Source organism: Sciurus carolinensis, chromosome 18 (assembly GCF_902686445.1).
Source record: "Sciurus carolinensis chromosome 18, mSciCar1.2, whole genome shotgun sequence".
NCBI lineage: Eukaryota > Metazoa > Chordata > Mammalia > Rodentia > Sciuridae > Sciurus > Sciurus carolinensis.
In genome coordinates this window covers 9,609,566-9,626,249 of record NC_062230.1, presented here as the reverse complement: position 1 = coordinate 9,626,249, position 16,684 = coordinate 9,609,566, and positions in this window count along the sequence as shown.

Below are 16,684 nucleotides of genomic sequence, written 5' to 3'. Positions count from 1 at the left end.
TCAGATTTCAATAATACTAGACATGGGAGCCTTGACCCAACTTGAAGTTTGCAGTTATTCACGGTGAGTTGCTGTTCGTTCTTTCCAAGTTTAAGAACAGACCGAGTTGGACTGTTAATTGAGAAGCAGTGGGGATAATCACCCCTTCACTAAATGAGTCTTGGCTAATGAATTTCAATCCCGACGGTCCTTGCTTTAATTTAGATGGGGCCGTATTAACTATTTTAACTGGGGGATGGTCTGTGGAGTCCCATTTTTTCCCAAGTCCATTTGTAAGTGGCAAGGATTTAATTTAATTTTAATGTATTAATCATTGGGTCAGGGCTTCCATGCCCACAGTGGAATATTTTAGGACACCATGACAGCAAGGAGTCCAGGCAGGGCACTAGTGACCGACTGTGGTGTCCTCCTCTTATGTGTCTTATGTTCAGTAACTTCCCTAAGATCATAGAGTGGATCTTATTTAAATTTAGCAAGATCCCCATCTGTAAGTGTGATTTGAGCCTCAGGATGGATTAAAGCCATAAAGGTTTGCCAATGGACATATGACCCTAGATACTAAATGTAGTTCGGGTGTACTGGACAGGGGCAAATGCCAGCACTTTCATCTGGTTTTGGATAAACTCTTTTAGCGAATGTTGGATTTCCAATTGGGTCTAATAGTAGCCCTGTAGTTCAATGTTTCTCCCCCATATCCAGACTCAAATTGGTACCATCAGAGTTAGAGGGCTACCCCGTGTCCACGGCTGAGTTAGCCCCCCCTGCTGTGCCACAGATGTGCCAGAGACATTTCCCCCATAACTCTGAGGATCAAGGTCTTTTGCTGCTGCTGTTGGGGAAGAAGGCAGAAGCAGCAGGAGCAGCAGGAGCAGCAAAGGCAGGTTGTGGAGTTAGAGGGAGCCACCTGCTCTTGAAGGAGTGTGAACCACAACATGCTGCTTTTTCACAAATGACCACCTATCTGCCCATAGTTTTGCACAGGGACTGAGCGCCCGTAGAAGACTGTCCATCCTGAGTAGGACATAACCAGCGGGCATGGGTGAGAGTCATCCCTCTGAATCTACTATCAGCTGTAGCTTATGCTAAAATTGAATCAAGACCCAGGACTTGACTTGAGAGGCACAGATGGGACTAGGATGAGAGAGGAGACCCTTCTTACTTCAAGAAGGGGCTTAAGCCCAGCTATCTAAACTTCTGGTCTAGGTTGGTTAAATCTATAACACTGACTTTCTTGCTAGTCCAAAAATGTCTTGAGAGAAAATAGAAAGTAGACTGGTTTGTGGTTTTTATGAGGTGGGGTTGGGGCGAGGGTTCCATGTGGGGTTCGAACTTCCACCCACACCAAGAGGGAGTGCTCCCCAGTTTTCTCACCAACTTTCCCCCAAGTGAGACTCAACAGCCGTCAGCACCCAACCGTCACAAAAGGGAGTCAGATGGTTTATTACAACACCAATACTCTCCAAATTCATGTACAGATTTAATACCATCCTTATTAAAATTCCGTCTGGCTCTTCTGCAAAAATTGGGCAGCTGATGCTAAAACTGATAGGAAATGAAAGGGACCCAGAGAAGTCCATTTTCTGTTGCTGTAACAAAATACCTGAGACCAAGCAGTTTATAAGAAATGAGATTTTTTCAGCTCTTGGTTCTGGCGATTGGGAAGTTCAAGAACATGGTGCCAGCATATGCTTGGCATCTGGTAAGGGCCTCTCTGCTGCATCCTAACATGGTGCAGAGGACATCCCTAGTGAGACAGGGCAAGCATGCTAGCTCAGGTCTCTCCTCTACTTCTCATAAAGCTACCAATGCCTTCATGAGAGCCCCACCCTCATGACCTCATGTAACCCCAGTTACTTCCCAAAGGTCCCACTCCAAAAATTATTATCTTCATGCAAACTGGGGGATTACATTTCCAACACATGAACTTTGAAGGGACACATTCAAACCACAGCACAAGTGTTCACAGTAGCATTTTTCCTAACATCCCCCAAGTGCAAACAACCCAGATGTCTATCAGCTGATGAATGGGTAAATAAATCATGGTATATCCATACAATGGAATATTATTGTGCAGTAAAAAGGAATAAGAGACATGCTACCGAGGAACCTTGAAATGAAGGTTCAAGTGACAGAAGCCCATTACAAAGGGCCACATAGAGTATGATCACGCTTATGCAGAATGTCCTGAATAGTGAATCTATTGAGAAGGTAGATGAGTGGTTACCAGGGCCTAAGGACAGGTGTAGTATTAGAGCAAAATGAGGAGTATGGAGTCTCCTTCTGGGGTGATAAAAATTTCTCAAATCGATTGTAAATATTCTAAAAAAAAAAAAAAAAAACCCTGAATTATACACTGAGGGTGTATAATTATACATTGAGGGTGAATTTTGTGGTACCAAATTATCTCAAAATTTTTAAAGAAAAAATGAGGTTTCGAAGCAGGTGGGTGGATGCCATTGACTGAGGTATGTATGAAACGGGGTTAGGCAAGTTTAGAGGTGCAGTGGGGACACCAAGGGGTTCATTTCGGACCTAAGTTTGAGAACATATTTTAGTGGAACTATCAAGTAGGCAATTGGATTTAGGAGACGTTAGGGCAACAGGAAAAAAAAAAAAAAAAAAAAAACTGGGGTTAAAATGATACTTCCTGCTCTCCAGCCACTCCCAGCCTCTTGCCGCTTGAGAGCAAAGCACTGAGTTCGTCCTCACGCGGACTAGTGCTCCTTATTGGTAGACGCAAACCTAGGCAGCAGCCCACTTAACTTGGTATGCATTTATGGATCCTACCTGTGTCCTGTTTGCAAGAATGAGAGGTTCTCCTCATTCAGAGGGACAAGACACAAAAGCCGGGCAGTCAAGGCCACCATTATGCAAACCGTGATCTCAGAAAGCTTTTACCTGCCTGAGCCTGGGGCAAGGACGTTTTCCAGAGTGACTCTTTATAATGGTCCCCTGCTCCACGTGGATCAGCTAAAATGATTTTCTGAGCCCAGCCATGGTGGCTTACAGAACAGCCAGAGGACGCTGAAAGGAGTCAGCATTGAGCAATCTGATCGTTTCTGTAGGCAAGGCAGCTCACCAAGGCCAGGATGATGCGAGCTCCGTTTTGCGACTTTGGCCTTGACCAGCTGCTGGTTTCCCATTGTTTTCTCAAAGAAGCACAAGGCAAATTTACCCGATGATTTTACCTCCCTCTACAAAGCAGTGCTGCTCTCTGTAGTTGTCAGTGCAAATATTCCTAAGCACATTTAAAAACCCTGTTCAAGCAGAAACAGAGCACAGAAGGCTGAAGTTGGAGGGTGGATTGACATGTCCTTGTCACCCATCATCATACACAGGTGATCGTGTCCTGGGGGCACAAAACAGTCAACCCCTGGCTTTCCATGTTTAAGGGGGCAGCAGAGATCCTGAAGGTTCTACAACTCAGCTGGAGACTCGGGTCTTGCAGGAAGTATCACACCGATTCTATTTTGCTGTGAGACACCCTAGCTACGACAGACTGGGCATAATGCATACCCACAGGTGAAAGAGTAAGCATAAGTGGGCAAGGGCCCACCAGACACTCCATTTAAGAAGTATTTGTTCAGTGCCTACTTTGTGCCCGATGCTGTACTAAGTACTTGGTTGACATCAGCAAATAAAATGTGGTTAGTTAGCTCTCTGGGGTAGCTGATGTTCCAAAGAGGGGAGATGAACAACTGCTACTAGACCTAAGAGTAAGTAAATTATATAATTTGTCAGAAGTTGGTAATTTCTCAGGAAAAAGGGGACTAGGAAGGTGGTGTGGGGGAGGGGCTCACAATTCAAGGCAGGGTGACGGAGGAGCCCTTGTGCAAAAGGTGATATTTGAACAAAGACTTGAAGGAGGTAAGAGAATCGGCAATTCAGCACTTTATTGCATAATCACATTGAGTCCCTCTGTGACTTTTTTTTTTTTTAAACTCCTTAGTATGTCTTTGAGATTTCTCCTGGCTGATGTGTACAGTAAATCTTTCTTTAATGCATTCATCACATTTATTAATCTGTTCTTCTAATGAAATGTTGAATAGCATATATCTATAAGGCCATGTTTTCTCCAGGGCCAATACCTAGGAATGCAATAACTGGACTGAAAATTGTAACCGTCTTCACATTTACCAGGTGTTTTGGGTTGAATCATGTCCCACAAACAGATGTTGAAGCCCTGAACCTTAGGACTTGTGAATATGACCCTACATGGAAATAGAATCTGCTATGCTGCTAAGGTTGGAATATGTCCTCCAAAAGTTCCAGCCTTAGAAATTTAATGTCCAATAAAGTGAAATAATGTTGGGAGGTGGACTCTAATGGGAGGTGTTTTGGTCACAAAGATGGAGCCCTCATGAATGGATTAAGGATGCCCCCAGGGAGTGCTTTAGTTCTTCCAAGATGGCTTTGTTATAAAAGTGAGCTCTCGTGTACTCACTTGTGGTTCTGCTCTTCTGTCATGAGATGATGCAACATGAATTCCTTGATCTTGGACTTTCAGGCCTCCAGACCTGTGAGGCAAAACTTTTTTCCTTATACATTACCCAGTCTCAGGTACTCTGTTATAGCAACAGGAAACAGATTAAGACAGGATCTTTGCAGATGGTCGAATTAAAATGACGTCATTAGGGTGAGCCCCAATCTAATCTGACTTGAGAACTAATAAAAAAGGAAAAGTTGGGCACAGAGACAGACAGATAAAGAGTGGAAGATGATGGAAGATGTAGAGAGAAACACCATCTACAGACCACGAAATGCCTGGGGCTACCAGAAGTCATGAGAGAGGCCTGAAGCAGATTCTCTTTCCCAGTTGAGAGAAGGAACCATCCCTACCAACACCTTGGTTTTGGACTTCTGGCTTCTAGAAGTGTGAGACAATGAATTCCCTTGTTGAAGTCAACCAGGCTGTGGTACTTTTTATGGAAGCCCTAGCCAATTAACACATCGGGTCATAGCAAATAGAGTTCCAAGGGGGTTGTAGCTGTTTACATTTTTACAAGCAAGACTAAGCCCTTTTCCCCACCAATGCTGGGATGCTGGGTCTAGGTCAACTTGTAATTTTTTTTTTTTACCAATGTGGTAGGAATAAAATAATATTTAATTTCATTTTAGTTGGCAGCTCCCTGTTTACTAATGCTGCTGAGCATCTTTTCCTGTTTGTGGACATTCATGTTTCCTCTTCTGTAAATGACGATTCATATTTTGCCCTTAGGTTGTCTTTCTTTTTCTTATTGATTAGTAGGAGTTCTTTGGATTCTAGAAACTTATTATTTGGTAATTATATGCCTTTCAGTACTTTTTTCCAGTCCACAGCTTGTCTCCTTGCAATTGTAAGAATGTTTGCTTCAAGCATTTTGTAACTCTGTTACTAGGTGCATAAATAATTAGGATTGCTATATCCTCTTGATGAACTGATACTTTTATCATTATGAAATGCCCTCATTATCTCTGGTCATATTTTTCCTCTGAAATCTACTTCAATATTAATATAACCACTCCAGCTTGATTGTGATTAGTACTGGTATGCTATATCTTTTTCGATCCCTGACTGTATGTATATTGATTAGCTTCACATGACTACAAGGAAAAACCTGAGGCAACTAAGTTTATGAAGAGAAAAGGTTTGGTAGCTCAGTTTTCAAGGTTCAAGTTCAAGATTGGGTGGTGCCATTTGTTTGGTCACTGATGAAGATGGCATACTGTGGCAGGAGTTTGTATAGGAGCAAGTGGTCACATCTTCAACCAGAGCAGAAAGAGAAAAAGATAGGTGGGGCCCCACAATCCCTTTCAAGGATTCTCCTCCAGTGACCTAAGGACTTTCCATAATTCTCCAACTCTTAAAGGCCCACTGTACCTCCCAAGAGCATGACTCGGTGGACCAAGCCTTCAATTATAATGAACCCTTGAAGGACACTCATACAAAACAATCCTGGCTTTTAACTTGGAGGATCTAGATTTTTTTTCATTTATTGTGACTTCTGATCATTAGTTTTGGGTCAATGGATGATGATGTAAAGTCTTTGTCAAGATGTGCACTGGCTTGTGGTCAAGCCTTGGGTCAGGGTTGCAGCTGGATGACGCCAAGGTTGGCTAGGTGGAGAATTGAGGTCAGCTTGCTGGTGGGGGGGGTGGAGGCTGGGACTTGACCATCAGGACATGGAAAGTTTGGCCAAGGTCACAGATCCCTGTCAGGGAAGAGGTCTGCTGGCAGGAACCTGCCCCAGTGGCCTGCTGCTAGGTGCATGACCTTCAGGAGTTGTCCCAGAAATCCTCAGCTTCTAGTCTGGGGATTAGTTGGAGCCATCTGCCTGCCATCTTTTATTCCAGTCCAAGGACTATGGAATAGCCAAGTTGACCCCCCAAGGGAGGTGAGGGCTTGACCAGGAGTTACTCTCTGACACCTTCCTTTGGGCACACATTTCCTAGGCACCTGGAGCCCCTTCCAGGTCTGAGCTGGTCAGGAGTGGCAGGGAGGTCCCTGGGGAGGGCCATTCACAGGACCTTCTCTGTGGGGAGCTGTCCCCAGGACCAGGCCAGCTGGGTTGCTGGAGCTCATGCTCCTTGGGCAGCACCTTAGCAGGTTCTCAAGTCACTCATTAGAAGCCGAAACCTCTGGCCAGCTGAGGAATCCAGCAGTGGCACAGGACCTAAGGACATCGCACCCATCGTGGGCTCTTGGGTCACTTTGTCCTGGATGAAGATCAGGGCTCCGTGTGGCCTGCGTGTGAAGGGGAGAGGCCAAAGTCCCAGCATCCTGTGCGTGGCTAAGCTCTGCTGCCTCCTGACTTGGGTCACACTTTGGGTTCCTCTCCTTACAGACCCCTCCTAGTCTCCAGTGCAGCAAAGAGGAACATGGAACAAATACATACCTGAGAGTTTCCTCCAGAGAGGAGGCAGAGTGGAGATGGCTTCCAGGAGGGCTCCCGACAGCATCTTGTGGGAGTGTTCAGACCTGCTCCTCCCTGGGCGAGGACCCGGGCCCGGGGACCACCTGTTTACAGGTGGGGAAACTGAGGCCCTGGACTCAGCAAAGCTGAGACTTCTTAGTGGACTGTTCTGCACACTTGTTCTGCCTACCTCATTCTCTTACTAATAAGATGCAATCTTTTGTACCCCTTGAGATGCAATTTTAAAATAAATGCAGCATTTGGCCTATTTACAACACAAGGTGTGTAGAGGGACCAGTTAACCCGGAAACCCGCGCTGATGGGGAGTCCCCTCTAGAGAGCCCGGGGTCCTTCCCTGGGCTTCCTTCCGAGCCCCCTCCAAGCAGCTGGGAACACAGGGCTCTGCTGCCCTGTCCTCTCTCTGTGGAGACTCAGCCAATACTGTCCCTGTGCCTGGCACAGCCAGGGCCCTGACCCAGATTGCAGTTAAGCTGCAGTGTGGCCACAGGAAAGCCCACCGTGGCTACCTTCACAACTGCACAGCTGGCGGCAGTTGGTCAGGGTGGACCCTCGTGGCCTAAGATAAGAGCAGGGCCCAGTCCTACTCACCGTGTGGCCTTGGGGGTCATCTGAAATGAGTCCTGGAGCTCTTGACAATCCTTTGCTCTGGAATCCAGTCAGGGGTTCCCCCAAAAGGATGCTCTAAAGGACTGGAATTTACTGGGCACAGAGGCACGTGTCTGTAATCCCAGCAACTCAAGAGGCTGAAGCAAGTTCGAAGCCAGCTTTGGCAATTTATTGGGACCCCCAACTCAAAATACAAAATAAAATAGGGCTGGGGATGTTAGCTCTGTGGTAAAGCAATCCTGGGTTCAATCTCCAGTACTACCAAAAAGAAGTAATTAAAGGGCTAGAATTCATTTCCGTCAGGTCAGTTTGTTATTTTCATCTCTAAGATAAGGAAGAAGCGACTGGTCTAAGTTTGCATGGGCAGCGAGGGCAGGGGAGGCCACCCCTGGGGTCTGGCCCTGGACTGAGGTTCCAATGGTCACAGAGGCCTGGAGAACAGGGCTGACGTGGGACACCTATTCCTCACCCTTGCCCACCTCGCCCCCATCGGCCAATGGAGGCCTTGTTACTGGAAGCATCCGTGGGCCCCTGGGAGCACAGGGAGAGCCCCTGGCAATCTGTAGGTGCCCAGGGCCAAGTCCCGTTCCCCCATCCCTTGTCCTCTCCCTCCTCCCTGCTCATTCGTTCTCCTGCAAATATTTGCTATTGCTCCGGAGCTGCTGCCATGGTTACAGCATCCCGGGAGCTGAGGGTCCAAGTTGGACTTTAAACCTATTTAAAATTCAAGACCAGAGTAAACAGCTGCTTCTTCAAACCCCAGTCTTGCAGGTGAAGTGTCCCCTCACCTAGGCTGCAAGCCATTTGTGGGCTAAGAAGTTGGAAAAGGGGTGGGTGGAGAATTCAGGGTTTCCCTGACCCCCACAGCCCTGGAGATGGAGGGGAGAAGAGTCCAGACCACACACAACTCCCTGGAGAAACACCCCAGCATTCACTCTTGCCCAGACGGGGCACCTCTCCAGGACAGTGGGGTTGCAGCCTCCAATGACCCTGTGCAGTATACGGCTGAGCTGGGTTGGGACATGCCTTCATACCAGTGGTGACCTCCTGAGCAAGCCACGGTAGTCCCAGCCTGTGTTTGCTCATCTGTAAAATGAGGAGATTAGCCCTGTTGGCTTATTTTGCTATTTGTTGTTGTTTGTTTGTTTCCCCCAAACTGTGGATTGAACACAGGGGAGCTATACCACTGAGCTACCTCCCCAGGCCCTTTCTAAACTTCTTTAAAATTTGGCTCATTAAATTACCTAGACTGGCCTTGAACCTGTGATCCTCTGGCCTCAGCTTCCCAAATTGCTGGGATTACAGGCGTGTGCCACCTCGACCAGACTTGTGGGCTTGTCCTAAAGAGCAAAGGCCTCAGCTGAGGACATGCTGAAGACAGAGTGGTGGGAAATGGATAGAGACCCGGTGAGGCCCCCAGCTAAGCAGATGGAAAAGCCCAAGCTGGCATTCCTCGGCAGAGCTCCCCCTGGGCGATCTGGTCAGTGATTCCAGGTCCCAGGTCTCTAACCCATCACTTCCTCCATGTCCAAGGGGAACAAGTAATTGCACAGCAGAGAGTTGTGCTGAGAATTGAAAGAACTAAAAAAAAGTATAGTAACTATCTGTCGCTGCGTAACAAATTACCCTGAAACTTGGCAGAGAAAGACAGCAAACATTTACAGCCTCCCTATTTCTGTGGGTTGGGAATCCAGGAGTGGCTTAACAGGTAGTTCTGGTCAGGATCTTTTGTGAAGCACCATCAAAATATTGGCCGAGCGCGCAGTGTCTGAAGTCTTGATGGGGCTGAGGAGTCACTTGCAAAATGGCTCCCTCGCCTGGCTGTTGGCAGATGGCCTCAGGTCCTCACCATGGAGGCCCTTCCAAGGGCCGCTCCTGGCTTGGCAGCTGGGTCTCCAGAGCAAGTGACCTGAGAGCTCATCGTATCTTCTTTAACTTACTCTTGGAAGTGAAAAGCCACCACTTCTGCCCTCTTCTACGGTTCACAGGCCAATCCTGTTACAACGGGTGGGAATGGTGGTCTCAAGGCTGTGAATATCAGGGAGAGGAAACCACCACGGGGCCATCTTGGAGATTGGCTACCATGGCGACGAAAGGGTCCATCCGGTGCCCCCCACACCACAAATTCTTCAGGAATGAGAGGTGATAGAGTTATGCAAGACACAAACCCAGAACCCAGAATGACTCAGGCTGGAGAAGGGGACATCTCAAAGAGACCAGACCCAGAACAGGACTCGAAGGTTTCCTGGGCCACGTTCCCTGGACCAGCAGAGACCTGGTCACCAGACCTTTAGGGTCCGGCAGAGAAGGGGCGTTACAATAAAGATACCAGACAGCGGGAGCTGGGCACCAGGTCAGAGCCCGGGAAGCTGGAATCGGTCAATGGTCAGGAAACCAGCTGGACCCTGCCCTCTTCCGGTCCCCGAGGTTGGTGAAATCTCCAAGGACTCCCTGCAGAGCCGGGAGGCGACTGGGTTGCCGTGGATGCCACAGACACTTGTGCCCCCGGAGTATCTCTCAGGATCTGTCATCGCTTCAGAGGCTCCTGGTCCCCATGTGCACACTCTGTCCCCAGCCACCGAGTCTCAGGATTCAGCTCTGCTCTGATTGTCATTGCTTCCCTTTGTCTTGAGTACGTGCAGAGCCTCAGGCAGCAGCTTCCTCTCGGGTGATTTACAGGGCGCCGTCCCGCCGCTTCATTCACTCTCTTCAGGCCGATGAATGAATCCCATAATCGCCCAAGCGCGGGGCATGACGTGCTCTCCACTCACGACTCCCTCCCAGCATCTACTCACATCTGCGCCCTGAGACTCCTCTCAGACCCCTTCGCAAACGCCCTCCTCCCTCTTCCCCCGACCCGCCAGGCTCTGCTTCTCCAGAGCGCCGACCACCTTGCACCATTATCTCGTGAGTTATTGATTTGTGTATTCTGTCCCCATAGGACTCAAAGCTCCAAGCGAAACAGAGATTTTTTTTCTGTCTTACTCTGTCCCCACAGCCCAGCCAGCGCCAGGGCACAGGAGATTCTCCCGTAGGCAGAGTAGATGCTCATCCAAGCCTTCAGTTTCTGCTATTTGAGTGACCCGTGGCAAACCGTGGTCCGGACACATTAAATGGATAATTCCAGAGAGAACCCATTAGTTTTAAATAACATTTATTACAGTATATTGTTATAATTGTTCTACTTTATTATTAGTGGTCGTTGGTAATCTCTTACTGTGTCTGATTTATAAATTTAACTTTATCATAGGGCTGGATATAGAAAGACAACATAGCCTGCACAGGGTTTGGTACTGTCTGTGGTTTCAGGAATCCACTGGGGGTCTTGGAAAGTGTCCCCTGAGGATAAGGAGGATAAGGAGGCAACAGGGAAAAAAAATTGAACGAAGATGGGAAGAGGACCCCCAGGGACAATCTGCTGACCCTTCCCAGGTAAGGGAGCAGACAGACCCAGACTGGGTTTCCTTTTAATCACAGAAGAGCCCAGCCCATTTTTATCTCCACTGATCTGGGTCAGGCCAGATTCAGAATCACTCCCTGGGCGAAGGGCAGGCAGGAAGTGGGGGGTGGCTACCAAATATTAAATTCCAATTAGCTGGGAAGCAAAGGAAAAAAAAAAATGAAAGAGACACCAGCCCAACTGGAATGTAAATCATGTTTTCTGCATTAACATGGAAATTTTAACATCTTTTCTCTAAGCCCTGTTGAATTTCCAGGCTGTTCTGTTGGGTGAATGTGGGCGATCCATTGTAAATGTGGGGAAGCAGCTTGACTCAGCAAGAAGGGAGAAGGGGCCCCTCCTGCCAACATGGGGAGAATTGACAGCTGTGCAATTATTAAGCACCTGTTGTTTGTTAAGCCCTGGAAGAGGTCCCGGGAAGTGCATCAAGATGTCAGCCCCTGCTCCGGCTGTGACCAGATGGGAACGCCTGTTTTTCCCTGTCCTCAGACCCCAGCTCATGTCTCTCCTTCCAGAGGGGCCTCTGACCACACAGCTGAGTTCCTACCTGCATAACAGTCCACAGAGCACATGCTGGAAACTCTTGTCACCAATTGCTCACTGTGTCCCTCCTCCACTGTGGGACAGAGCACACACTCATCTCCAGGGGACCTGCCCTGGCTGATGTCAACCAATCCAGGTAACCCTGGCATTCCGGGCTGAACTGTGAGTCCCCCAAATTCACACATTGAAGAGCTGACCTCTGTGCCTCAGGATGGAACTGTGTTAGGAGACAGGGACTTTGAAGAGGTGATCGTGTCTAAATGAGGTCGTGAAGGTGGACCCCTGGCCAACAGGACTGGTATCCTTACAAGAAGAGGAGAGAAGGACACAGACACACGCAAGGACACCCATGCCAGCACACAAGGAGAAGATGGCCATCTATAAGCCAAGTAGAGAAGCTGTTATGGTTTGGATCTGGAACATTCCCTAACGTCTCACAAATGGGGGCGTGATTGGATCATGACCTCATCACTGCGCTGCTGGGATGCGGGACCTCGTTGGAGGAAGTCGGTCACGGGCCATGCCTTGGAAGGGCTTGTCTTCCACCCAGCCCTCTAACCACTCTGCTTCTTGGCTGCTGCAAACTGAGCAGCCTCCAGGCCGCAGGCTCCTTGCACCATGAAGTCTGCCTTCTCTCAGGCCCAGACCAACAGAGGCAGCCGACCATGGCCTGAAAGCTCTGAAACCATGAGCCAACACAAATCTTCCCTCCTTTAAGTTGTTTTTCTCAGGTTATTTGTCACAGTGTCAAAAGGCGCACTAACCCTAACTCTCAGGAGAGACTAACCATGCCTTGGTCTTTAACTCGTGGCCTCCATAATTGTAAGACGGTACGTTTCTGCGGTTTAAATCACCTGGTCCACGGTCTTTGCTATGGTAGCCTGAGAAATGAATACAGCCTGTCCCTGGTTCAGTGACTCGGTTCTAAAAGAGTGCTCCAGGAATGGACGTGTGGCCTAAGTCTGGGCTCGGGAGGAAGTGCCCGGGGTACCTAGGAAAACACTTCCTTGCTTTCCCAAGAGTGCTATGAGAAAACACTCTCCAGTCCCCGGCTGTGGGGCTTGGGGCCACCATCTTGCCTCTATGAGGGAGCCATCTGCAGACGGGCCCAACCTAGTCCCATGGATGGCCTGAATCACCCTCGGGGGAGACATTTGGCCTGAGGGTTAGATCTCTCACAGCGTGAAGCATGCAGGCCAAGACAGCACACGACAGACCCACATGCAGATCCTTAGGCCTCACCCCGGAGTACTTGATTTAGGGGCCCTGCAGAGGCCCAAGATTCTGCATTGTTCACAACCAGGTGATTCTAATGCTTAAGACAGCAGATGCTGCTTGGAGAACTTGAGACTGATGGTGATGTGCAGCTGAGGGCAGGCATTCTGGGTGGGACCGCTCGGGGCTCAGGCCCTACTCTGTCGTCTCCAGCCACCTCTCCTTGGGCAACTGTTTGCTCAGTGTCCCCAGCCTCACCCACTCACCTTCTGTCCCCCACCCAGCAGCCAGACAATCTCCAAAATTCAGAGCTATCTTTTCTCACCCTAAAATAAGCTCCTGGCCCTGTGATGGACGGACACTCCTCTGTCTGCCCTGGTCTCACTTTTTGTTCCAGTTAAAAACCAATTTCTTAGTTCCAAATGCAACCAAGAGCCATTCTTTGTGTCCTAAACAAGTGAGTCTTTCCGTGGAGAACACGGAGTACCAGACAGGAAGGAACAGGAGGGGGAAGCAGAGAGAAAGACCGATTCAAAAATCGTCAGGTCCCCTCCAGTCTTCCGTCAGTCCTGATCAGCAAATATGAGTGAGGAATTTACCTGAAGCTGGGGAAAGAACCACCTGAAAAGACACAAGAAAACAATGCAAGGAATCCACACAGGACGGGGAGCCGTCCACTTCCAGTAACTGGAGTGAAAATCCTCCTAATTCACCGTGTTAGGTGTCCAGAGGGTCTTGTCTCAATACTGAGGGAGAACTGACCCTAGGTGAAACACCTCTCTGGTCCTGCCTAACAAATATTATAAAACAAGACCCAAAAGGGTCAATTTGTCTCTAAGTTCCTTAACTCTATCCCCCAAATGAAACCTAAGACTATTTATAATAATACAAAAATATCCAGACCCCAACAAAGTAAAATGCACCACGTCTGGCATCCAATTAAAAAATGACCAGCTAAGTGTGGTGGTGCATGCCTATAATCCCAGCAGCTGGGGAGGCTGAGGCAGGAGGATCTCAAGTTCAAAGCCAGCCTCAACAACTTAGTGAGGCCCTAAGCAACTTAGTGAGATCCTGTCTCAAAATTAAAAAAAAATAAATAAAAAGGCCTGGGGAGGTGGCTCAGTGGTTAAGCAACCCTGGGTTCAATTCCCAGGACCAAAAAAACTAACTAAATAACTAAATAAACATTGAAAATAACCAAACATTCAAGGGGGCAGGAATATATGACCAATAATGAGAAGGAAAATCAATTGGCACTGAGTGAGAATTAATCAAATGGCTAGAAAAGGAAATATTACACACATTTATGAAGCTAAAGGAAATATGGAGCCTGTTAAGTACAGAGATGGGTGATCTTTTTTTTTAAAGACTCAAATTTGACTTCTAAAGATAGCAATTACAAGATCTGAGATGAACCATTAATATCCAGTGAAACTATCCCTCCAGAAAGGAGGAGAAATAATGACATTCTCCCATGAAAGAAAATCAGAAGAAGCTTTGCAAGTTCACCTATGCCTAATGATTAGCTAAAGGAAGTCCTTGAAGTAGAAAGGAAATGATAGAAAAACATCTTAGAACATCAGGAAGGAAGATGGAACAAGGGAAAGAGCTGGAATATGGGCAACAAATAATAGACAATCTTCCTGTTGAGTTTTGTAAGTCATATTTGATGATTGAAACAAAAATTATAATGCTATCCAATACTCAAGACAATGACATTTGAAAAGTGGGGAAGGGAAAGGGACCTAAATGGAAATGAGGTCTTCCCACTTCACTTGAAGAGATTACATGTTCATATGAGAGAATTGGAACAAATTACATATGTGCATTGTAATACTTAGAGCAATCACTACAGAAAGTAGACCAAGAGATTATGTCAGTCAGTTTTCTGTTACTGCAACAGATACCTGAGATCATCAACTTAAAAAGACAAAAGGTTTGTTTTGGTTCACGATTTTGAAGGTTTCAGTCCATGCTCAATTGAACCCATTGCTTTCAGGTCTTCAGAAGGGAGAGTGGGAGGCAGTATATCATGGTGACAGCCCATGGTGTAGCCAAACCATTCACCTCATGACCAGATGTAAAAGGGAGAAAGGCAAATATCAGGGTCCCACGATTCCGGTCAAGGGCACACCCTGAATGATCTAAAGCTTCCTACTAGGCCTCACCTCTGAAAGTTTCTACCAGGACCTCCGGAGCTGGTGACCAAGTCTTTATCACACAGGCCTTTGCAGGGGCACTTTGGATCTGAACTCTAGCAAAAATACACTCAAAGAAAGAAGGAAAGAAAACAGATTATTCTGTAACTCTTCCAAACCATCCATCAGCCTTGACTGCATGGACCTGGAAAGACATCCAAGATAATATAAGAAGATAAGATAAGATGTCCAAGATAAGATGTCCAAGAGAAGATGAGATACCAAAGATAAAATACCCAAAACAAGATAAGATATCCAAGACAAGATTCCCAAGATAAGATGTCCAAATTAAGATTTCCAAGATAAGATAAGATAAAAACAAATTACAGGACAACATAAATAATTGCACTTATGTAAAAATCACATCCACGTATGAGAGTTCAGGTTCTCTGAAAAACAGACATCAACATTTCCATGTGCACGAAATTCCCTGCAGAAAATGTCTGTGAGGGCAAAATGAGGAAGAAGTGGATACACACAAGTCCTAATCCCTGGTTCTGTGACTGTGGCCTTATTTGGAAATAAGTTCTTTGCAGAGGCACTTATATCAAGGATCTCAAGATGAGATCATCTGGCTTTGGGGGCCCTGAGAGAGAGGAGGGGGCGATCCGAGACACATCCCCGGGGAAGGCGGTGTGAAGGTGGAGGTAGAAGTTGGAGTCACACCGCTTCCAGCAAGGAAACGCCAGGGATGTCTGGCAGCCACAGAAGCTGGAGAGGGGCCTGAGCAGAGCCTCCTCAGAGCCTCCAGAGGGAAGCAGACCTGTCAACAACTCAATTTCAGACTCCCAGCCTCCCGTTTGTGGCTATTGGTTGTTGCATTAGTCCTGGGGAAATTCATAGAAGCAGGAAAAAATATGAAGCTAAGAAAGTTTTGGCAAGGCAGAGGGGACATTCTGGAGCCAAAGCTGTTAATTGGAGGAAGTCAGTGTCCCCCAGGAACAGGCTGCCTCAGCATCCCCAGAACACTCAGTCACAGGCCGGTGTGCACACGGTGATGGATCTTGGAACAGGCGGTTCGGGCTGCTGGACAATTAATCCCTGTGGTGGGAGAGCTAATGGCACATTTTCATGGCCACCATGGTGTGGATATAGAATGTTGACCCTGGAGAGAAATTAAGTTGTCTTGCATAGATATTGTTATAAAGAACTTTGTGGCTGAGGGAATAATCATTCCCAGTTCATTGTAAAGACTTGGGTTTTTCTTGCATGAGGCTTCTCTACACAGGGAGTCTATTACTGTGATGGCTGGTATTGCCTATGTGACCTCAATGACCAGCCCCAGGAACCCCCAGTAATCTCATGCACAAGTTCTGAACCAGTTATTCAGACTCCTTTAGGCAATTCAATATACGCTGCGCATAAGAGAGAGAGGTTACCTAGCAGATGCTAACCTGGTGTGTTAGCTTTCTGATGCTATAACAAAATACCTGAGGTAATCAACATATAAGGATGAAAGGTTTATTTAGGTTCATGGTTTCAAAAGTTTCAGTCCATGGTTGGCCTGATCACTTTTGTGCCTGAGGTGAGGCAGCACATCATGGTGGTATAGCATGTGGTAGAAGGGGTTAATTCACCTTAGGTCAGCTGAAAAGCAAAGAGAGAAATACAGAAGAGAGGAAGAGACCAGGGTCCCAATACTCCCCCTCAAGGGCACAACCCCAGGGACCTAACTTCCTCCCGCTAGACCCCACCTCCTGAAGGTCCCACCACCACCCAATAGCACCGTAGGCTGGGCACAAAGCCCT